Source organism: Lissotriton helveticus, chromosome 1_1 (assembly GCF_964261635.1).
Source record: "Lissotriton helveticus chromosome 1_1, aLisHel1.1, whole genome shotgun sequence".
Taxonomy (NCBI): Eukaryota; Metazoa; Chordata; class Amphibia; order Caudata; family Salamandridae; genus Lissotriton; species Lissotriton helveticus.
Window position 1 is genome coordinate 2065659481 of NC_136057.1, and position 25404 is coordinate 2065684884.

Genomic DNA, 25404 nt, shown 5'->3' on the forward strand with positions numbered 1-25404 from the left:
GTCATGAATGATGTAATATGTGACATGATCAGCAGTGGATTGCGGGTGCGCGATATATAGTTAGTGCAACTAACTATATATGGAATTTCAATGGTTTTGTGTGAGTAAAATAAGGTTTTTTAAATGCTAATTCCTAACTATATATGGTCTATAACCTATGGTTTTTTCAGTGAATTTTCAAGGTTTTGTAAATGCTAATTCCTAACTATATATGGTCTATAACCTATGGTTTTTTCAGTGAATTTCAATGGTTTTTTAATAGCAAATATCATAAGCTGTTGAATGTCAAGTACGTGGTAAGTGAAAACATTTTCGTGTTTATGCACACTGATCTGCTTTGAATGGTGCCCCCCCCCTCATTTCTATTAGGAGTACTCTCTCTTTGCAGATAGTGAAGGGTAGTTAACGCAGGCCTTTGCCCCCGTTGTAATACGTCGTGCCTGCTTCTCTCTCCATTTGATTGATTGTTATCCAAGTATTTACTGTTTTAGAATTAGTTCTCTTTGGTTCATTCTCTATTTACAAACAAACACAGAGTCGCAATACTCTGTTTAGTCTTTGCAGATAACGAAAAATCGTGTAAAAAAAAAGAAAAGGAATCGAGCAAAATCAGTAGGCCACTAATGGGATCTCTTTTTGACCTCGCTAAAATAGAAACATTAGGAACAACCCCTCATGACAAATACAAAACTAGTGAGATGAACTGAACTCCACACAATGATGGCTGCAAAACAGCTCGGCTCCGCCACCCACCCCGCCCAAAATAACGATAAAGAACGGCTGCCATGATTGGTTGCGGAATGACCACGACGGAGCTACGAAATGGTGCTGCTCTCATGCTAACCCCAGCTTCAGTCTGAAACATCCAGAAACACTGTAGACTACCAATTCGATCAGTTCCGGTAGCGCCCCAATGTAACCCGGTAGAGAAGAACTAGCCCTCCCCTCTTTGACTGATGGTTCTTGTTGCCTGTCCCTTCTGTTGCCATTTAACAGAACTATTTAGCCTGCTGAAAGGGGTTGTGTTCCGACCGCTGGTTGGTGGAGACATTTTGACTATATTCTGTACCTGCGTTGTCGCATAATGCGTCATATGACGCGCCGCGTTAGCGCATCCGGAAGTCATCCGGGGCGCGCAGCGCGTAACGTAAGCATAACAAGTCATGTGACTTGTTAATAAAACTTTTCATTGGTTCATTTTACTTTTCTTATTGTAATGATGAAAGGCTTGGTCATATGACCTAAAAATTACGCTTTTCATTACTTCCGAACATTATTTTTTCTTAAATATATGTTATAATGTTCCAGGCTAATGTACTTTCCCGGAAATTTTACAACTGTCCTGCAAGTAAAATATATTCTTTTTTCGAGAAAAAGAGCGTTTCTTCGTCCCATGACGGAGCCGTTGAGCAAAAGAGGGTCGACCTGCTGTCTTAGTCGCCGATACGCCTGAATATGAGATTCTTATCGATCACTTTATGTTGCAGGAATAGAAAACACAACAGCCCTTGACCATTTATCTTTACACCTTTCCTTCGTATTATACCTTTTACCCTTCATGTAATTGGTCTGCTTTATTTCACTTGCCTTTTAATGATTCTAAAACAGTCACTATTATTAAAAACTTTACCAATGTATATACTACTACCATGTTTTCTTTTAAAAACCTTTATTGTGAAAATGTCATTATACAAATACGAGCCTATAACCACGTGGGCCTGCCACAGAGCAAACTGTAATCGTATATGATGAATAGACATTTACACTGTAGAGGAACGTAACGGGCGGGCCATTAGGTTGCAAGAACTAAGGTGTCTAACAGTTACGGAATCGGTGGACGTACATTTTATAATTAAAATACGACAGGGCCAGTTACAATAAAATTATCTAGATATACATTTGCGGGCAAGTACCATGGGTGACGTTAATTCGAACTTTCAACAGTACAGTAATCAATAACACATCAGAACTTAATATCAATAGGGATGTCGAAATAGTCAATCAATTCTCGTCCCCGCCCGCCATGTACTTCAAAACTGCATACGTATCTCGTGATTTCAAGGTTCTGCAACCAGTACACAACAAGGAGTTACGAGTCCCATATATTCCGGCGCCATTTTGGGCGAGGACGGGCAGGTCCAGGATATAGTCAAAATGTCTCTACCAACCATCGACTATGATGATGTTCATATGCTGTATTTATTAGAGTAACACTCATCTGTCCACATGAAATTAATTTGCCACAATCTAAACATGTCATTTTAATCTTTCCAAAGTTCTTCTAAATATTTGGGACCGTTTCCCTTGCCTCTGAAGCTCTCAGTGCCACTTCTTTGATGAATGTACTAGCAGGTCAGGGGTTCTCCTCCAAATCTCTCTTTTATGCAGCACTATAATTAATTGGTGCCACCTCTCCATATGACGATGCATGGTATAGTTACCACAACTATATTTTTTTTCGGTTCCTCTGGAGAGTTCATCGTGGCAGATGAAGCGTGTAACGTACCGGGCATTTACCTTTTTTTGCATGTACAGGAAAGGAAAAAAAAATCGAGCGTCCGAGTTCTAAGGTGTCCCAGGGCCATTTTAGTGGACCAGGCCCAAATCCAAAGAACAGGCCGCCATTTTGAGAGTCCTCTTGCAGCCGCCTGTCGCTGTAGCATCAAGAGCAGCCGAAACTCAGCTGAATGGCAACTGAAACGGTAAAGGGGCGCCCCACTACAGCAGACGAGCCTCCACCTAGGAAGGCCCATTCACGCCGGCCCCCCCCCCCCTTCGGGCACCCCACGCCGTTATTCGGAGCAGTATTGTAGGATGGCCACACCAGTGCGGCAACTTGCTAGACATCACCTCGGTGGTAACCGAATCTCAACGCCTTGTGGTGTCTTCTATTCAAAAAACATTGTTATGCTGCCTTCGACCTATTCGCCGCAAGTGCGCACACAACTCAACTGCATAGCTTGCTAGACACCACCTCGGTGCCATCCGGATCTTGGAATGTCAGCACCTTTTGGTGTCTTCTCTTCAGAAAATATTGTTGCGCTGCCTTTGGCCCCATTCGCACATCAGTCCGCTACTGACGCCATCTCACAGGCTAATGGGAAGCCCCACGCCGACTTTCAGCATTGTAGAATGACCACACCAGTACAGCAACTTGCTAGACATCACCTCGGTGCCATCCGGATCTCGGCGCCCCACTGCAGATGAAGTGCCTCTCAACTATGAAACCACCACGGTGACATCCGGATCTTGGCGCGTTGTGCTGCCTTCGGCCTATTCGCACATCGGTCCGCTACTGACGCCATCTCACAGGCTAATGGGGCGACCCACGCCGAGTTTCAGCATTGTAGGATGACCACACCAGTACAGCAACTTGCTAGACATCACCTCGGTGCCATCCGAATCTTGGCATCTCAACGCCTAGTGGTATCTTCCATACAAAAAATATTGTTACGCTGCCTTTGGCCCCATTCGCACATCAGTCCGCAACTTAGACATCACCTCGGTGCCATCCGGATCTTGGCATCTCAGCGCCTTGTGGTGTCAGTCAGAAAATATTGTTGCGCTGCCTTTGGCCCCATTCGCACATCGGTCCGCTACTAACGCCATCTCACAGGCCAACGGGGCGCCCCACGCCGACTTTCAACATTGTAGGATGGCCACAGAAGTGCGACAACTTACTAGACACCACCTCGGTGCCATCCGGATCTTGGCGCGTTGTGCTGCCTTCGGCCTATTCGCACATCGGTCCGCTACTGACGCCATCTCACAGGCCAACGGGGCGCCCCACGCCGACTTTCAGCATTGTTGGATGGCCACACCAGTGCGGCAACTTACTAGACACCACCTCTGTGCCATCCGGATCTTGGCGCGTTGTGCTGCCTTCGGCCTATTCGCACATCGGTCCGCTACTGACGCAAACTCACAGGCCAACGGGGCGCCCCACGCCGACTTTCAGCATTGTAGGATGGCCACACCAGTGCTGCAACTTGCTGGACACCACCTCGGTGCCATCCGGATCTTGGCGCGTTATATTGCCTTCGGCCTATTCGCACATCGGTCCGCTACTGACGCCGCCTCACGTGCCAACGTATTTTCTACGCATTTTATACCCTATGCCGCATAACAGGTCATGTGACTTGTTTATAAAACTTTTCATTGGTTCATTTTACTTTTGGTTTCCTAATGATGGAAGGCTTGATCATATGACCTAAAAACAACACTTTTCATTGGATGAAAACTTTTTTTTTTTCCCAAACGATGAAAGCCCCACCTTGTTTCTGGATGTTGCAGACTAAACTGGCGTCAGCATGAGAGCACCACCATCTCGTAGCTCCGTCGTGGTCATTCCGCGAGCAATCATGGCAGCCGCTCCCCACCAGAAGCCTGCAGGAGTCGGGGCCCCCAAAACTTTTGATGAATTCTCAAGGCGGAGGGGACGCTTTCGAGAATGGGGTCCAAGACCTAGCAGACAAGCGTCCGATTTCCAAGGTGTCCCAGGGCCATTTCAGTGGACCAGGCCCAAAAAGGAAAGAGCCTGCCGCCATTTTGAGAGTCCTGTGACAGCCGCCTATCGCTGCACCGCAAGAGTGGGCGCAACTCAGCTGAATTGCGGCTTTTGACACAGTGGACCAAAAACGGACGGAATGGCAACTGAAACGGTAAAGTGGCGCCCCACTACAACAGATGACACTCCACCTGGAGAGGCCCGTTCACGCCGCCTCCCCCGGGGCGCCCCACGCCGTTATTCGGAGCAGCATTGTAGGATACCAAAACCAGTGCGGCAACTTACTGGACATCACCTTGGTGCCATCGTTCTGCTGCCTTGGAACTATTCGCACAACAGTTTGCTACTGATGACCCACCCCCCGCGACGCCCCACGCCGTTATTTGCTGGGTGGCAACTTACTAGACATCACTTTCGTGTCATCTAGATTTCGGCGCGTTCTGCTGCCTTGGAACTATTCGCACAACAGTTTGCTACTGATGACCCACCCCCCGCGACGCCCCACGCCGGAAATCTGGACGTTGTGCTGCGTTGGGACTATTCGCACAGCCGACCGCTACTTCGTTGTTTTTCCCTAAAAATGTTTATATGTTATTACTATTTTTGTTTTCTTGTATATATTTATAAATTATTAAAGTTTTATAATCTTACTACTTTGTCGGAGTGCTATATATTTTTAATGTGACACATAATTGTAAAAACTTTGATGTACAAAGAGTCATCCCTGGAATCTTCCGCTTCACGCTCGGTCCCCTCCCCAATCACAATACAGGATGGTTTTCAGATAATAGCAACGCTTCTGCTGTGACGGATCTCATCGAGTGTGGGCCTTGATCTACTATAACTCCTTTGAAGAGGGGTGATTCTTTACAGCTGTGGCCATAAACTACATCTGCAGGGCTAGCTGATAGCCTAGGACCGGCCTGGACAATCGGACACAGAGGAAAAGAAGTGTCAGAGGGTGCGGTAGTGAATAGGGCGAAAGGGAGGTGTCGGGCGGGCACAGGGTGTGATTCTCAGGGAAGAGCAGCGCAGATGGGGGGAGGTTTATTACCCATGCATAAGACAGAGAGCGGGGGTGACCACTGCCTGGGTGAGATGCTTGCGAGGGTGGGGAGCCATGCTAAGGATCGACAGCGTGCACAGAGTGGGTCTGGTCAAGGCATCTAAAATGGCTGCCGTGCACGACAAAAGTGTGGTATTTGAAAAAAGACAAGATGGCGCAGACAATGTTTTTCAACACTTCCTGATTTCCTTCGAATCGAACGTTAACAGACGTTGGGGCATTTTACCAAAGTTAAGCGATATTTATCCCTAACGATGCATTGCAAAGATTTTTTTACCGTCAGAAATTATCGCAGATAAACCTTGCTATTATCAAGGTTTATCGCAAATACGATAAAAAACGACCGCAATGCATTAATATCGCTGAAAACTCAGCGATATTCATGCATTACCGAGCTAATGCTCTTAGCCATGTTATCCACCTCCCATTGGAAAACATGGCTAAGAACTGCTCAGGGCAGCTGTTACTTTTTGGAGATATTCGCGCTTATCTCGAATATTTCCAAAAGTTGATAATAGGAGATAGCGATGTTAGCGACTGTTTCCAGTCGCTAACATCTTGGCATGCCCACTTTGCATGTCATTAGTGATAAATATCACTCACATGCAAAGTGGGGCCCAAGATGGTCGCTATCTCCTACTAGCCGTCGCTAACTGGTGTTAGCAACAGCTAGGTAATACAGATATAATTTTATCTCCGCGAAGCGGAGCGCTGTTACAGATATATATCTTGTTTTTGAACGTTAATTTCTCAAAATGCACTGAAGCACATATATTGAGACCTAGCAAAGGCACATCGGGCTACCAGTCCCTAATATTTTACCAAGTTTCATGCAAATCCATTCAGCCGTTCGATTATTATTATTATTTTTTTTTTTTGCCCCGCGGGGCCCTTTTAAAACCTCCACATCAAACCTAGGGGGTCAGCGAGGATCTACTATGCCCCCTTATGGTCATTTGCCCCTTCGCTTTGGCCTCCTCTTGTCTCTCGATCCTACCGAGAGACAAGATGGCGGCCGCTACGTACTGTTTGGAATGTTTACAGACACCGGAGAGCCAATCAGCTTCGCTTCGCAAAGCTCCGTAACGCGAAAAGTACGCGAAGCGGTGCGCTGTTACAGATATATATCTTTTTTTGAACGTTAATTTCTCAAAATCCACTGAAGCACATATATTGAGACCTAGCAAAGGCACATCGGGCTACCAGTCCCTACAATTTTGCCAAGTTTCGTGCAAATCCATTCAGCCGTTCGATTATTATTATTATTTTTTTTTTTTGCCCCGCGGGGCCCTTTTAAAACCTCCACATCAAACCTAGGGGGTCAGCGAGGATCTACTATTCCCCCTTATGGTCATTTGCCCCTTCGCTTTGGCCTCCTCTTGTCTCTCGATCCTACCGAGAGACAAGATGGCGGCCGCTACGGACTGTTTGGAATGTTGACAGACGCCGGAGAACCAATCAGCTTCGCTTCACAAAGCTCCGTTGCGCGAAAAGTACGCGTCCTGGAGCGCTGCCCGGTCCGCTGTTACAGATATATATCTTTTTTTAAACGTTAATTTCTCAAAATCCACTGTAGCACATATATTGAGACCTACAAAAGGCACATCGGGCTACCAGTCCCTACAATTTTGCCAAGTTTCGTGCAAATCCATTCAGCCGTTCGGGCTAAAAGTGAAGCCAACCGCCCTATGGAAAACTCAATGTTAAAAACACGTTTTGGGACCCCCCTTTTTTCTCGACCCCCCCTGGACGAACCCCCCCCCAATTTTCAGGGGCTGCTCAGAAACAAAATGTGCCATTTTCCAGAAAATTTCAGCCAATTCCGTCCACAAACGCCAAAGTTATTAGACATAGAATTTTCAAAAAACCCATAGAGAAAAAATCCTAACTATATATACCTACTGGCGACCGCCAGTAGGTAATAAACATATATATATATATATATATATATATATATATATATATATATATATATATATATATATATATATATATATATATATATATATATATATATATATATATATATATATATCTATATCTATATATATATATATATATATAAATATATATATTCACTGAAAAAACCATAGGTTAGAGACCATATATAGTTAGCTGGACATTTTATTGACATAAAACCAATGAAATTCCATATATAGTTAGTTGCACTAACTATATATCGCGCACCCGCAATCCACTGCTGATGATGTCACATATTACATCATTCATGACATGGTCAGTGACATCACTGATGACATCACTGATGACATCTCAAATGACCACCGGAGCACATATATTGAGACATAGCAAAGGCACGTCAGGCAAACCATATCTACAATTTTGCCAAGTTTCATGTAAATCCATTCAGCCGTTCGAGCTAAAAGTGAGTCCAACTGCCCTATGGAAAAATGAATGGGAAAAACGTGTTTTGGGACCCCCCTTTTTTCTCGGCCCCCCCTTGACGAAACCCCCCCAAATTTTCAGGGGCTGCTCAGAAACGAAATGTGCCATTTTCCTGAAAATCTCAGCCAATTCCGTCCACAAACGCCAAAGTTATTAGACATAGAATTTTCAGAAATCCCATAGAGAAAAAATCCTAACTATATATACCTACTGGCTATCGCCAGTAGGTAATATATATATATATATATATATATATATATATATATATATATATAGATAGAGAGAGAGAGAGAGGAGAGAGAGAGACATATGTATATAGACACATTTTTGTGAATTGCTGTGAATCGTTAAGTAGTTTTTGAGAAATTAAAGTACAAAATGTATGTATAATATAGCGATACAGTACTACCGAAAAGGATCCATGGGGATCTGCAAGGCCAAAATAGGTAATCTCATTAGATGGCCACAACCCGAGGAAAATGGTGTACCTGCCATTTTAGGACTCGGTCCCCGTTTTCTGGAAATCATTACAAAATGGCACATTAGGGGTCCGGGTAGGGGTAACTTGGCCTCCCGGGCTATATGAGGGGGTCTCAAACAGACTCAACCGGGATCTAAAATAAAAATAAATATTTGGGGCATTTTGAGTATCCTCAGATCCTCGCTGGTCCCCAGCACGGCTCTGTGTGGATCCATAGATCCCGGGCCTTACAAAAAAATAAAAGGGTGTTTGCTGGCCATGGGAGTAAGGCAGCCAGTCCCTGCGGCCAGCCTCACACTGTGCACAGTGGGGGTTGGGTGATCGTGGGGGGTTGCATGTAGGGTGCAGAAACCCATCATCTTGAGTGGTGGGGGGTGGGCCATCTGAGGGTGGTGGCCGCAGGGCCTGGCTTACAGCCATCCCCATGCTGCACATGGCCAAAGGTTGTGCATGGCAGGGGTTGGGTGCCCATGGGGGCTTGGGCGAAGGGCCTGTCCACAGGCCAGGCACTGCGGCCAACTCCATCCAGATGCGGCAGCGTTGTCGTTATATGTTAGATGTTATAGTTAGGTATGGTGGTGATGTATTAATTCATATTAATAAAAACCCTAGAAATACACTGAAAAACAAGGGTTAAAGTGACATTATAGGTAGGTCAACATATCAGTTAATGAATTCAATTTTAAACTCACAAAAGCACTGTAATTTAGTAGTTAAAGTTATTTGATGTAGCTATAACTCATGTCCTAAAGAAAGTATAACTCATGCCCTTGCCATACACTACTTTTATCCTCAGATGTTGCTTGCATCACTCATGACATGTTCAATGACTACATTAATAACATCCCTACTGACATCTGAAACAACATCAGTTATGACAACTGTAAGAAATTGGGTTACTGGTTGACGGGAGTGTGAGCCTGGGTGAAGCAGCAACCACAATCATTGTCAGGGTAAGGCACAAGTAAAACCCAAATTAACCTTTGCTAAACCCACAGGTATCTTGGCACAGAGCAGAATGGCTTAATTTAAAGATAATGTGTGAAGTATTTGTGTAAACACAAAGAGATGATGGACGGAGTGCGGAAACGTTTCAAACACTCACCCCCAGTCACAGATCTGGGTTTGTGTAACACTTCAAACAGTAACACAGTGAAAACCCCACACAAGAAGATGCCACACCAGGTTAGAAAAGAAAAGCAGAATTTCATAAATAGAACAAAATGAAAATGACTACAATCCAATTAGGAGAATCAGAGATTTTGAATGTTAGAGTTTTTAGTGAAAATAGCGTCAAAAGTTGTAATGCACTAACCGTGGAACTCCAGTAGTGCCACAACAGGACAAAGTCACAAGTTCAGGCCGACCACGATAGACTGTGGGCCGGCTACAAGAATTGAGTTAGGTCAGTTGAAGAGAGTACCTTAAATCCTGGTTTGCGGGGGTTTGTGTGGATTCGCATTGAAGCTACGTAAGGAGGCCAGTCAACTTGCCCTTGGAATCATTCTAGGTTCAAGGAATTCAGGTCCAGTCATTCTCAGCCAAGCAGGAGGGCAGCAGGTAGCAGATCAGCACAGCAAAGCAGGAGCCAAGCAGAGTGCAGTCCAGCAGAGTGGCAGTCCTTGAGAAGCTTAGCATTCCTTCTTCCTGGTAGAGTCTCCACAGGTTTGGAAGTGTAATGAAAAGGTGGAGTCTAAGGTACAGTATGTATACCCAGTTATGCTTTTGAAGTGGAAGAGAAGCTTCTAGAGGTTTTCCATTGAAGTTCCCATGCAATCTGCCTTCCCTTGCTCCAGACTAACTACAGGGGATATGCAGCCTTTTGTGTGGAGCCACCACACAACCTATTCAGTTGCAAGTGGGACAGTGCCCAGCTCCGCCTCTCATCCTGCTAGCAGATGGCCCATCCAGACACACTTAATCCCTATATTATGTGTGTATATGGATGTCTGGGAGGAATTTCCAAAGTCTAACTGCCAACTACGCTCAGTCATGTGACCAGAGTCAGGCTACAGGCACTAAGAGGTTAAGCAAGAAAATGCTAACTTTCTGAAAGTGGCATTTTCAGAATTGCAGTGTAAAATCCGACTTCACCATAAGTTGGGATTTTAAATTGTGATTCCAGAGACACCAAACAGAAATTGGTCATCTCTCCCCATTTGAAAATTACACTTATAAACTGCAATAAGGTAACTCCAATGTGATGGGAGACATAAGCCTTGCAGTAGTGAAAAAACAAATTTGACAGGTTTTTCACTATCAGGACATGTACAACTTAAAATCACATGTCCTACTTTGTAAATACATTGCACCCTGTCCTCTGGACTGTCTAAAGCCTAACCTAGGTGTGACTACTATGTATTAAAAAATGTTTCAGTTTGGCAAAAGTTTACTTTTTCAAGTCGAAATGGCAGTTTAAACTGCACACACAGGCTCGGCAATGGCAGGCATGAGTCATGTTTAAAGAGCTACTTAAGTGGGGGGTATAATCAGTGCTGCAGGCCTACCAGTAGCATCTGATTTACAGGCACTGTGCAAATGTAGTGTTTTCTGCTATGGACTTCTGAGTAAAATAAATGTGCAACTGGGTATAAACCAATGTTACCATGTTTTAGGGGAACAGCACAAGCACTTTAGCACTGATTAGCTAAAGCCAACAAAAATGAATGCAGCAAAAAGTAGTCAAACATGTGGCAAACGTGGCAGAGCCATAATTAGGCAAAAAACACCACAGCTGCACAATCGTATAATTCCAGTGGCCCTGCCCATGGTGCAGGATGCATTGTAAATAAAAGGTTGGGCATATACATTTAAGTTTTACATGCCCTGGTAATGACAAAACTCCTACATTCATTTTTCATTACTGTGACGCCTACCTGTGTCATAGGATAACACTGGGTTGCCTTAATACATTTAATAGATGCTAACTTTTGATTGGGAACAGATACGCTTTTCATGTTTGGTATCTATGAAATTGTAATTTAAATTCCTCTTTAATGGTAAAGTGGGATTTTAAAAATGCCACTTTTAGGAATCTGGCAAACACAACAAGACGATGGACGAAGTGCTGAAACTTCTCAACCACTCACACCCAGTTAAGAAATCTGGGTTTAATCCATCGTTCTTTTGCTCACAATGTCACCCCAGTTTGGACCCAACAATATGTAAATCACTCTTGACCCTACTCCTCATGGAAACAGTCCAGCCGGAACTGCCAGGCTAGGTTCTCCCTTGAGCAGAAACAAGCATCCTAGGACCCCGAAAGCAGTCGGTCTGACTTTGTGGCAGCTCCCGTTATGTTAAAGCAAATCCTGTTCGGCAGTCCCTCAGCAAAGGGGATCCAGCCACCTGGAACTCATGTTAGCTTAAAGCCACCAGCTTCCTCCTGCTGAAGATTTTCAACTTCCAAAAAAGACACTAAGTCCAAAGGTAGAAATCTACACTGTGAGTTTGGCTAGCGGGTCCCCGATGACGATACTCCGTCCTTGGACACAGCCTGCAGCATTGTTCTGTGGAACTTTACCTTCTCAGACTTTTTCTCCAAACTTTCTTCTAAGTCCGATGATAAGCGTTGACTGAGCACAATCCACTTCTTGTAACTGACCCTCGCTCCATCGTGCTCAGACACATTTTTTTACATTGACTGGGTCTCACACTTTTACATGTCCGCGATTGGTGGTTGGTCCATTGGCGCTAGTTTTTTAAATTAAACTTTAAAAATTCATAACTCCAGTTTGACTGATTGGAATGTTGTCATTTTGGTGTCTACTAAGTTAATAAAATGTACTCTATGTTTCTAAATTGGTGTGATTTTTTTTCTTCTAAATACTTTTGCTTTATATCTAAGTTAAGCTTGGCTGTTTTTTCTGCTACGTTACCAAGTGATAAGCACAGGTTAATTTAGCTACTTTTGTGATTCACCCTGACAGGGATCATGGCTGTTGCTTTCACAGTGGTCACCCCCTGTTCAACCAACAAGCCAATTTCTCACAAAGAAATTATATTTCGGTATTGTAATAATCTTTAACCTTATGTAAAAAATAATAGAAATTCTCTGAAAAAAATGGAGGTTAAAGTGACTTTATATTTAAGTTAAAATGCCCACATGTGACCAACCCCTCCCCCACTGCTCTCAGCCTTTTGCTGTGTGTTGTGTGATGTTGGACACAGAGCCTGCGGCCAAGCCGTACACACATCCTCAGCAGGCAATTAAGCCCCTGTGCGCAGCAAACCTCAGATCAACACCCATCCCACATTCTTCCTTGTCTTTTTTATATTCTCTTCAGTTCTGTGGGACTCCGACAGTAGCATATAGGTTACGCTTGCTCCTGCTGGAGTCCTGCAGGATCACATTTAGGGGGGTGGAGGGTCCCGCAGGAATCCCACAGGAGCTGTATAAATCTCCCACAAGAGTACAGGGTGCCAGCAGGCTGAAAAAAAGTACTACTTCATGAGTCCTCTTGTTCTGTAATGGCAGCCGCAACATTTTCTTTCACGTTGCAGCCAGCCAATGAGGTAGGTCTAAATAGGGAAAAAAGACCTTGCAACGATCAACATGCTCTATTTTTTTTTTTAAGTTGTGGTCCCACATAAAGATGTCTTTATTTTTTGACCTTAATTTCTCCAGAAAGGCTGGACAGATGTACATCAAATCATAAAACATAAAAATCATACTTTCTTAGTAAAGATCTTGCTTTCTGCAAAATTTTATGTCATTCTTTTCAGCCATTTCAAAAATCCCTATGGAAATTGCATTGGGAAAGTGTGCTTTGGGACCCTCCCTCTTTTTTTGGCCCTCATTTAAGAGATCACCTCATAACATTAAAGGAAGGAGCTGGTTTTTGGAAAGCTTCATGAAGAGCTGTCGAACAACGCCATAGGTATTAGCAAAACATAAAACACTTTCTTTTGGAAGATCTGACATAACTATAGCTACACAGTGATGACTGTCACTGTGTAATATTATAGATATATATTCATATACATATATACACACACACACACAAAGTCACATTTTAACTTTTTATGAAAAAACACTGCTTTGCCATTAAAGACCTAGTGGAAGAGCCAACATGCTGCCACGCAATTGGAGGAAGGTTCAGAACGCCGTGAATCCAGACTGAGAGGAAGAATCGAAGCGCGAATTGAAACGCTGCCGGGTTGCCCGTTTTAGGACACCGAGTGAATGCCCTGACCGGCAGGATTAACGCAGTGAGCAACACGAGGCCCGTGAAGAATACCAGCCTGTGTGCAGTGGTAAAACAGCACAGGAGTGTTAACCCCCGTGCGAGTACGGAAGACATCTCCTACACCTTCGGAATTTCCAAAAAACACCTCCACGTGATAAACAGCAATAGAGGTCTACAGTCACAGAAACAGGACCCTGGAAGCTATTAGCTCCGTTACACATATTGGACCCGCGGGACCGCGTAGCCCATAGATCAAGATTACCCCCAATGAGCTAGTGGAAGAGCCAACATGCTGCCACGCAATTGGAGGAAGGTTCAGAACGCCGTGAATCCAGACTGAGAGGAAGAATCGAAGCGCGAATTGAAACGCTGCCGGGTTGCCCGTTTTAGGACACCGAGTGAATGCCCTGACCGGCAGGATTAACGCAGTGAGCAACACGAGGCCCGTGAAGAATACCAGCCTGTGTGCAGTGGTAAAACAGCACAGGAGTGTTAACCCCCGTGCGAGTACGGAAGACATCTCCTACACCTTCGGAATTTCCAAAAAACACCTCCACGTGATAAACAGCAATAGAGGTCTACAGTCACAGAAACAGGACCCTGGAAGCTATTAGCTCCGTTACACATATTGGACCCGCGGGACCGCGTAGCCCATAGATCAAGATTACCCCCAATGAAAGAGCCCTGATGAGAATCTGTCACTCACCTTCAGATTCGAAACGCGTCGGCACTTAAAGACAAATTATAAATTTAATGTTGACTGCATTATCAATTGTTTTTTGAATTAATTTTCCCTTGCAATGAATGGGTTGCTTTCTTTTGTTTCTATTTTTGGTAATCAAAAGTGAGAAATATTTCATAAAGGTAACGAAATATTTCACAACGAGTAAATATTTGTGAATACATAGCTTTTTGTAAAAGAAGATTGTCGAATATTTGTATATATGTTTGTTGTTTAAATGTTGTAAATATGTATAATTATGGTTCAGAAGTATCTTTCCCTTCCATGAAAACTTAAATTTGATAAAAAATCGCAACAGGTTTAAATAAAATACCTGCACAAACTGAAGAGTTTCTTTGTTTGTGCTTTGTTGATTGAATTTCTTGTAATAATCATCATCGTGGGGGTTAGCAAACTCCTTTATGTCCACATTGCCATTAAAGATAGCAGGGCAAATTATAGTGTGCAGCCTGGAGTGATGCATGTTTGGTTTTATGTGTTGCCTCCTCGCACAATCAGCATATATAGTGGTGGAGCACAAGGGGGGGTCCATGACAAGTAGAGTTAGTGCATTGGTGACAGATCAAATACCATACACTTGGATTGCCATTTTTGAAATAGTACGGGTTATGTGGAGAAAGTAGGAGACAGCAAAATTGTAAAGAATTAGGACAGCCAATATCTGCATTAACAAGGGCATCCAGATTCTCCTGCACCTCCAGAATCATTGTCTCTGTACTTCTATGAGGCCTTAAGCCTGAACTATAGTGTTCCTACCACTCCGCAATTTCCACATTTAATAAATTGGGTTGTTAGTGTAGATGCGTGGAAGCCCCACTCAGGTAACAAACACAATCCTTGTCAGGGTAAATTACAAAAGTCACCAAATTAAGCTGTTCTTAACCCTCTGTTAGCTCATCACAAATGCAATCAGGCTTAACTTAAAACAAATGTGTAAAATATTTATGTAGCTCTCAACCAGTAATAACATGAAAACACATGTCAGGAAAAATCCCAGACCAATTTAGAATTAGAAAGATTGAGTACATTTTAATAAATAAAATTATACTAGAACAACAGTAATCCAATCAGTAGAACAGGAGATATTAATTTGCAAAATGTTGGGAAAAAATAGCGACAAGAAGCACAAAGGCTACTCGTGGTTATCTGGTCACGCTAGACTGGGGTATAGTCACAAATTCAGGCTGACTGTGAAGGAGTGGTCAGTTGTAGAGACCAGGTTAGTTCCACTAAAGAGTTACTTTCTCAAATCTGACATGAAGAATTTCCATCGTGTTGGACAGGATCGTGAGGAAGAGATTGTTGATGCGAGGAGCAGGTCCAGTGTCGTGGATGGTTGCTGTCATCACAAAGATCAGGTCGAGCATTGGCAGTACGGGCAGAACTGTTCCCATTGGTATGCTCAGATGTGAGTCCCGTGCTCTCCATGCCACTGGAGTCAAGCTATCCTGGCTATTGAGGGCTGAAAGCCCGAAACAGGTCCTAGGATGCTTGTTTCCAGTCCAGGGAGGACCTGACTTGGCAGTTCGGGCTGAACTGTTCCCATTGGGCGCAGGGTCAAGACTAATTTGCACATGGCTGGGTCCAAACTGGAATGGCATGGTGAGCAAAAAAATTATGGATTTAGGCCCAGATCTCTGTACTGGGCAGAATGTATGACATTGTTCTGCATTCTGTCCCTCAATTGTTCTTTTTGCATTTGTCACCCCGAGTGGGACGGGTATGCTCAGATGTGAGTCCCGTGCTCTCCATGCCACTGGAGTCAAGCTATCCTGGCTATTGAGGGCTGAAAGCCCGAAACAGGTCCTAGGATGCTTGTTTTCAGTCCAGGGAGGACCTGACTTGGCAGTTCGGGCTGAACAGTTCCCATTGGGCGCAGGGTCAAGACGGATTTGCATATGGCTGGGTCCAAACTGGAATGGCATGGTGAGCAAAATAACGATGAATTTAGGCCCAGATCTCTGTACTGGGGTGAATCTATCACATTGTTCTGCATTCTGTCCCTCAATTGTTCTCTTTGAGCATTGGCACTCATCGCAAATGCCCACTGTTGGCGTGTAGAGCAGGTCTTACTGGAGCTTCACACTGGCGATCATTGTGGGCAGGCAATTCTCGCACAAAGAGGTCGTTCCATGGTTACGAGGAGCCCAAACATCCGAATTTTCACCTTATCTTGATGAGGAGTTCTCACCGATATCAGTCAAGGGTCCAGAGTCTGGGTCACCACTTGGGGATCAGGACTCATTTCAGCAGTGGCTAGCAGAAGTGCTTGGGCAGGTCCAGTTGGTGCTGGTCAGCTGGGCAGTCATAGGGAGGCTTCTGGAAGCTTGTTGTGTGCCTATAACACACACATGAGGCCAGCCAACTGACCCTTAGAGTCACTCTGAGTAGCCTGTGATCAATGCAAGCAGGTCCAATCTTCCTTCTTCATACAGGAAGACAGTCCTTCCAGCAACAGGGCAGTCCTTCTGGAAGGAGATCATTCCTTCGTCTTATTTATTTATTTATTTATTTTATTGATTTTTAGAGCGCGCAAATACCCGAAGGTGTCTCGGCGCTATTGTTGCAGAGCTTCACTGTCGGAGAAAGGGGAAGTTAGGCTGAAAACAACCAAGTTTTCAGTTTTTTTCTGAAGTTGAGCAGAGTTGGTGCACATTTAATGTGGAAAGGGAGTGTGTTCCACAATTTGGCTGTGGCAACAGAGAAACGTTTGTCTCCCCAATTGGCCCTTCTTGTGCGGGGAACTCTTAGCAGGTGAGCCGAGGATGAACGTAATGTCCTTTGGTGTTCGAGCAGGCTGAAGGATTGTTTAAGGAATAGGGGGCCATGGTTGTGAATAGCTTTGTACGCTATACATAAAGCCTTAAATTTGATACGGCTCCTCACCGGCAGCCAATGTAGCTGTTGGATGTAAGGGGAGACAGATGCAAATTTAGGAATGGCTAGCAGTGTCCTAGCTGCTGCATTCTGTACCGTCTGCAGTTTGTTGAGGACCTTTTGTTGTGCGTTTAGAAGCAAGGCATTACAATAGTCAGTTTTGGAAAAAACTAATGTGCTGACTAAAGTTTTGCTTGCAGAAGATGGTAAGTAAGGGATGAGTTTTTTGATCCTTTTTAAAATGTGGAAGGAGGATGAAACCACCGAATTAGCGTGCTGCTGGAAGGACATTTTGTTATCGAAGACAACGCCCAGGTTTCGTACCTTAGCTACTGGTTCTGGAGGTTGTCCCATCTGTTGGGGCCACCATTGTGGAGACCAAGCTGGTTGCAGTCTCCCGAATGTCATCACTTCTGTCTTATCAGAATTTAGCTTAAGACAGTTTGATGACATCCAGGAGCATATTGCCTTCATTCCAGTTTGGAAATTCGCAGCTACTGCAATGCCATCGTCGTATACAGACAACACCAGTTGCGTGTCGTCTGCATATGTAGTGAGGGAGATTCCGTGGGATTTGATGACCCTCGCTAAGTCGGACACGTATATATTAAATAGTGTCGGGCTTAGCGAGGATCCCTGTGGGACACCACAAGGCAAGGAGAAGGTCTGGGAAGTGTATTGGCCTAACTTCACCGTTTGTGGGCGGTTGAACAGAAATGAGGCGAGGAGCTCCTTGGCTTTGTCTTTTATTCCTATGGCCGCGACACGGTCGATCAGGGTGGCGTGATCGACCGTGTCGAAGGCTGCGGACAGATCTAAAAGTATCAGGATTGCGGCTCCTCCATTGTCCATTGTGGACCGTATCTCGTCCGCAGCTTTTAGGAGCGCAGTCTCCGTGCCGTGTCCCTGACGGAACCCGAACTGGGTGTCATCCAGTAAGTTGTTATTGTGGATGTAGGTTGACAACTGCTGATTCATGATTTTTTGAAAAATCTTGGCCGGGAATGGGAGGCATGCAATAGGCCTGTAATTAGCCGGAAGAGAAGGGTCTAGACTGGGTTTTTTGAGTAGAGGTTTTATGATAGCTTCCTTCCATACTGAAGGATAAGTGCCAGATGTGAACATAGCGTTACAGATGATAGTTAGTGACGGGGCAATAGCTTCTGAGATGAGGTTGAGGACGCCTGGAGGGCACGGATCAAAAGGTGAGCCAGATCTGGTTCGGGCGATCAAGGGTTGGATAATTTCTTCCGTGGTGTTGTCAAAGGCTACAAATTTTGGGGTATTATCAACGATGGCTTGCTCAATAGGGGAAAGGGAAAGGTCAGGCGAGAAAGTGGAAAAAATGGCTCTGACCTTATCTTCAAAAAATATGGCCAGTGCATCAGAGAGGGCCTGGGATCCATCTGAACGGGGTGGCGGGGGATTGGACAGATATGTTACCACCTGGAATAGTTTCCCTGATGAGTTTTTGGCCTGATTAATTTGATTAGTCTAATAGAGGGTTTTTTCGGATGTTATAAGTTTTTTGTAGTTAGAAAGGGCGTTTTTGTAGGTGATCTTATCAGAGTTATTAAAGTGGCGGCGCCACTGCCTTTCTAAGTTTCTGCAATATTGACGCTGTAATCTGAGGGATTCAGAGAACCAAGGGGCTGAGGGAAGTTTTCTGTTCCTGTGTGAGATTTTTGTGGGCGCTAGCTTGTTACATGCTTCATTCAGATTCTCCAGGAAAGTAGCCGAAGCTGCTGTAGGGTCCTGTTTGTTCAGCAAAGGGCTATCCTGTATCATCTTAGTGAGCTGGTTGATATTAATGTTCTTCCAGTCTCTGAATTTCGTAGATCCAGAATTTATCTGGGGGGGGGGACCGGAATTAATGGGAACTGAGAAGCATATTGCAGAATGGTCTGTCCAAATTAAAGGGATAACCTTAGTGATAGCGATCTCTCTATTGTTGGTAAAGAGACCGTCTAAGGTGTGTCCTGCTGTGTGAGTGGGTAATTTAACAATTTGTAGAAGGCCAACTGCCTCTAGGTCACTGAGTATTGTTCCTGTGTCAGGGTCTTCAGGAGATTCTAGATGAAAATTAAAATCACCCAAGATGGTGAAGTGTGGGGATCCAATTGATATCTCAATGAATTTGTCTAAAAGTAAGAGAAATTTTGATCTAGATCCTGGGGGGCGGTAAAGTAACATACCTTTAAAAGTGGTTTTACTAGAGAGGCTTATGGTAAAAAGGAGAGCCTCGCACTCAGAGAAAATGGTCTCTGATGTTGTTAGCTTAAGGTGGTCTTTGTGTATAATCGCTATTCCTCCGCCTTTTCTTAATGGTCTGTTTAGCTTACTTACACAGTAATTATCAGGCATAGCGTCTCTGAAGTCAGGACCCGAGGATTCATCTCCCCATGTCTCGGTAATAAACAGTATGTCTAAATCATGTGAGTCTATGAAATCAGCGATTTCAAACTTGTGCTTAGGTAAGGAACGTACATTTATGAGAGCTGCTGATACTGAAGGGGAGGGGGTAGGATGTGCAGGCAGGGTCTCAGTACAAGTGGGGCATTTGAGCGGTCCTATGCAAGGGTTGCTATAGTGGAAGAGGGGTAAGAAGAGGTCTTTCTCAGCATTGGGTTTAAAACTAAAGAGTTCGGCGAATGAATAGGATAGAAGTGGGGAGTTGGTGGTGGGCCGGGAGCCAGATGGTGCAGGGGGGGTGGCCCTAGGCCCGGCCTCGGCGCGGACGAGCGCAGATGAGCTTGCCTTATGCGCGCCTTCGGCGCGCAATCGGCGCGCCCGCTGCGCTCGTCCGCTGCGCTTCCGGTTCCTGTGCATGTATATTGTGATGGAATGGGTAGCTGTGGGCGTGGCCTGTGGGCGAAAGGCGGCGTTGCTATGGCAACCCTCTCAGCAATAATCTGCTGGGCGGTCGGGTGCGAGCAACGAAGCGAGTGCCTCAGGATCAAGTGACAAAGTTATAACAGGTAAAATACAGAGTGCAAGTGAGCATAAAATCCCCCGGCTTTCCGCCTCAGGGGAGAGTCTACAACAACAGCGCTTGTAGTCAGCGCGATCCAATTTAAAGGCTGGCTGTGGGCGTGCTCGGCCAAGGGGGCGTGGCCTGTGGGCGAAAGGCGGCGTTGCTATGGCAACCCTCTCAGCAATAATCTGCTGGGCGGTCGGGTGCGAGCAACGAAGCGAGTGCCTCAGGATCAAGTGACAAAGTTATAACAGGTAAAATACAGAGTGCAAGTGAGCATAAAATCCCCCGGCTTCCCGCCTCAGGGGAGAGTCTACAACAACAGCGCTTGTAGTCAGCGCGATCCAATTTAAAGGTTGGCTGTGGGCGTGCTCGGCCAAGGGGGCGTGGCCTGTGGGCGAAAGGCGGCGTTGCTATGGCAACCCTCTCAGCAATAATCTGCTGGGCGGTCGGGTGCGAGCAACGAAGCGAGTGCCTCAGGATCAAGTGACAAAGTTATAACAGGTAAAATACAGAGTGCAAGTGAACATAAAATCCTCCGGCTTTCCGCCTCAGGGGAGAGTCTACAACAACAGCGCTTGTAGTCAGCGCGATCCAATTTAAAGGCTGGCTGTGGGCGTGCTCGGCCAAGGGGGCGTGGCCTGTGGGCGAAAGACGGCGTTGCTATGGCAACCCTCTCAGCAATAATCTGCTGGGCGGTCGGGTGCGAGCAACGAAGCGAGTGCCTCAGGATCAAGTGACAAAGTTATAACAGGTAAAATACAGAGTGCAAGTGAGCATAAAATCCCCCGGCTTTCCGCCTCAGGGGAGAGTCTACAACAACAGCGCTTGTAGTCAGCGCGATCCAATTTAAAGGCTGGCTGTGGGCGTGCTCGGCCAAGGGGGCGTGGCCTGTGGGCGAAAGACGGCGTTGCTATGGCAACCCTCTCAGCAATAATCTGCTGGGCGGTCGGGTGCGAGCAACGAAGCGAGTGCCTCAGGATCAAGTGACAAAGTTATAACAGGTAAAATACAGAGTGCAAGTGAGCATAAAATCCCCCGGCTTTCCGCCTCAGGGGAGAGTCTACAATAAGGTTCTACAGGTCCAGGAGTGTCCTGAAGGTTGGTTCTGAAGGTCCTGTTTTTATACCTTGTGCCAACGTTTGTGTGAGGAAATATCCTGCCCCTCCCTCAAAACTGATTCTGGTCAGTTCTGTCCCTAATCCTGCCTCCAAACTGTCAAGGGTGAAAAAGGCAGGGGCACGTGTTGTGCCAGGTTCCTTCATGGTTTCTGAAGGCAGAGCCCTATCAAGTGTAATCAGGACAGGGAACAACTCCTCCCCAGCCATCCTACCAGGAAGACCATGTCTCCTCACACCTAGGCTTCCTTTGTTTTACTGTCTCAAAGCAATACACAACCCACAGCAGAGCCGTTCACAGTCATATGATCCAGGACACTTGCCAGAGGGTTCAGTTGATTTGGGCTGACAAATGTCAACTTTCTAACAGTGGAATTTGTTTAATTGTAACAAAAAATCTGACTTAACCATTAAAGAGGATTTTCAATTAAAATTAATTGAGTGTAAACATCATTCCTCTATCCGCTCCCAATCTGAAGTTAGCATGTGTTAATGGTAATAAGGTAACCCAGTGTCTATGGGAGAGATAGGCCTTACAACAGTGAATTCCAACTTGAGATTTCACTGTCAAGACATGTAAAACATAAACAAAACATAAATATTATACACCCAGCCCTAGGGGGAGATAGGGCCTGCCTTATGGATGACTTATAGGCTTTAAAAAGGAAGGTTTAGGCCGAGCAAAAGGTTCAATTAGCCAGGTTGAAGTAGAAGGTAAAATGGCATTACATGCTGCAGTGGCAGGTCTGAGATGTTACATTTATTTTATAGGCCTTGGGGACATGTAGTAGTACCACACCCTAGGGACATACACATAAATTAAACTTACTAATCAGATGTAGGCCTATTTTACCATGTTATAGAGCGAGAGCTCGAGCACTTTACCATTGGTTAGCAGTGAAAATGTGCACAGAGTCTTAAAAGCCAAGAACAACTGGTTCAGCAAAAGAAGGCAGAGGAAGGCAACACTTTGGATTGACCCTGTAGAAAGGTTCAGATCAAACACCAACTATCTCTGTAGTTTGTCTGTTCTCTCATCTACAAAAATCTGTCCCAAAGGTGGAAGATTTAACATGATTTGAGAAATGGACACATAAACAGCAACTTAAGTTTCATGAGCAAAGGAGTGACAGTTGCCTGTTTTAGATCAGCCACTGGCAGTACCCTTGATTGCAAGCAATCAATCAAACACCGTATGTATTTTGTAAAAGCTTTTTAATATCCAGTTTTGAAAAGTGAAAGCTACTGCATTTGTAAGTGTTTGCTTGCAGTTGCATTAATTCTAAACAGCACTAGTTTTTTACAGAATGAATGAGTGCATGCCTGTGGAGAAAGAAAACACGTTTGTCACACAACGTTGGGTGGATTGGGACTATGATTTTACCAGTATATAGAGATTATTATACTTCCATATAATCCAGATTTATAGTGTGTCCAAATAGGAAGGCCCTTTCTTGGATGGGGGAGGGAGGGGTAGAGTTTTTAGGAGGACATGTGTACAAAACAAGGTAAATTGAATTGAACAGAGAAGGCAACAAATGTTATCTATTTATCATTTTCCTGCAAATATGTCCACCATATTTGACCCTCAGGTTCAGCAGTAATTGATTTAAAATAAAACCTGCTCAGCAAACCTCTACAATAAAGACATTGCTATCCGGGCAAATAAGATGCGTAGGGGACATTTCTGAACATTTTGTTTCATAAGAAGCTATATTTTCGATTTGATTTGTTTTATAGGTTTGCTTTATAAAATATAAGCAGTGTGCATGCAAATGAGTTCTGGATTAAACCACCTATCATGATACTCGCCCTGGTGCCAGAAAATGTATCTGTATTAGTAATAACCGTGCATTAGTAAACCATTTTATCCCACAGGCTACACTCAGATGCTTGGTAAGATTTGAATGAGAGCAGAAAGCTTTGCAGATCAAAATACTACAAGCCAAATGGGGTCGCGCCAAGATTCCTGCACGTACATGCAACTATGCAGAGTGAAAGACCACCTAGTAACAAGCATTGGCATAGCCAAGAGGTCTCGCATTTGGAACCTTATTAGTGTTTAGCCATGCAACACCTGGTGTTGTTGCACCAAGGATATTCAGCTGCATAACTAAATACTTATAGGGTCCAAAAAGCGAGACCTATTAGCAATGCCAATGCTGTTTGTTTTTTGTTGCTGTTTTGTTTAGGTTGCCAGAACTACAATAGCTGGACATGGTTTTTGTTAACAGTTCTTTGCATCAAATGAACTTGTTTTCATTGCTCTGAATGTTGTTTCCATTCTGGTCAGAGGAAGCAGTTATTCCCGGGGTTGTGGGGGCTGCCTAGCTGTGCGAATGCACCAAACTTTGCTAATGGGAAAAAGCCTGGTGCTGGCGCAATTTACAAGTGTGGAGTGAGTGATCCCCAGGCAGCATGACTCACTTACACAGGAGTTCATGCACTGCACCTGCATACTCAACATGGTTTAAGGAAACTCGATCCATTCCCTCCCACGCATCGAACACATATTTACCAAGAAACTCTGAGAAGAACCTGCCTGCTGCACTGACGGCTGGTGGTGTGTGTGCCTGGTGAAAGCGTGCACTGACGGTTGGTGGTGTGTGTGCCCAGTAAAGCGTGCACTGACGGCTGGTGGTGTGTGTGCCTGGTGGTAGGGTGCAATGACGGCTGGTGGTGTGTGTGCCTGGTGGAAGCGTGCACTGACAGCTGGTGGTGTGTGTGCCTGGTGGAAGCGTGCACTGATGGCTGGTGGTGTGTGTGCCTGGTGGAAGCGTGCACTGATGGCTGGTGGTGTGTGTGCCTGGTGGAAGCGTGCACTGACGGCTGGTGGTGTGTGTGCCTGGTGGAAGCATGCACTGACGGTTGGTGTTCTGTGTGCCTGGTGGAAGCATGCACTGACGGCTGGTGGTGCGTGTGCCTAGTGAAAGCGTGCACTGATGGCTTACGGTGCATGTGCCCAGTGAAAGCGTGCACTGACGGCTGGTGGTGTGTGTGTCTGGTGGAAGAGTGCACTAACGGCTGGTGGTGTGGGTGCCCAGTGAAAGCATGCACTGACGGCTGGTGGTGTGTGTGCCTGGTGGAAGCGTGCACTGATGGCTGGTGGTGTGTGTGCCTGGTGAAAGCGTGCACTGACGGCTGGTGGTGTGTGTGTGCCTGGTGAAAGTGTGCACTGACGGCTGCTGTTGTGTGCCTGGTGGAAGCGTGCACTGACGGCTGGAAGTGGGTGATGGCTGGTGGGGTGTGCCTGGTGGAAGCGTGCACTGACGTTTGGTGGTGGAAGTGTGCACTGATGGCTGGTGCTGTGTGTCCTGGTGGAAGCGTGCACTGATGGCTGGTGGTGTGTGTGCCTGGTGGAAGCGTGCACTGATGGCTGGTGGTGTGTGTGCCTGGTGGAAGCGTGCACTGACGGCTGGTGGTGTGTGTGCCTGGTGGAAGCGTGCACTGACGGCTGGTGGTGTGTGTGCCTGGTGGAAGCGTGCACTGATGGCTGGTGGTGTGTGTGCCTGGTGGAAGCGTGCACTGACGGCTGGTGGTGTGTGTGCCTGGTGGAAGCGTGCATTGACAGCTGGTGGTGTGTGTGCCTGGCGGAAGTGTGCACTGATGGCTGGTGGTGTCTGTGCCTGGCGGAACCAAGCACTGACGACTGGTGGTGTGTGTGCCTGGTGGAAGCGTGCACTGAGGACTGGTGGTGTGTGTGCCTGGTGGAAGTGTGCACTGACGGCTGGTAGTGTGTGATGGCTGGTGGTGTGTGTGCCTGGTGGAAGCGTGCACTGACGGCTGGTGGTGTGTGTGCCTGGTGGAAGCGTGCACTGATGGCTGGTGCTGTGTGTGCCTGGTGGAAGCGTGCACTGACCGCTGCTGATGTGTGTGCCTGGTGGAAGCGTGCACTGACGGCTGTTGGTGTGTGTGCCTGGTGGAAGCGTGCACTGACGGCTGGTGGTGTGTGTGTCTGGTGGAAGCCTGCACTGACATCTGGTAGTGTGTGTGCCTGGCGGGATCGTGCACTGACGGCTGGTGGTGTGTGTGCCTGGTGGAAGTGTG

General features: G+C 45.7%; 1 protein-coding gene across 1 annotated transcript in view; it reads right to left on the reverse strand.

Annotated features, from left to right (window-relative positions):
* AK5 (adenylate kinase 5) overlaps positions 1–25404 on the reverse strand; it is a 2677990-nt gene that overhangs the window by 1172190 nt on the left and 1480396 nt on the right. The gene's annotated exons all lie outside the window — the stretch shown is intronic.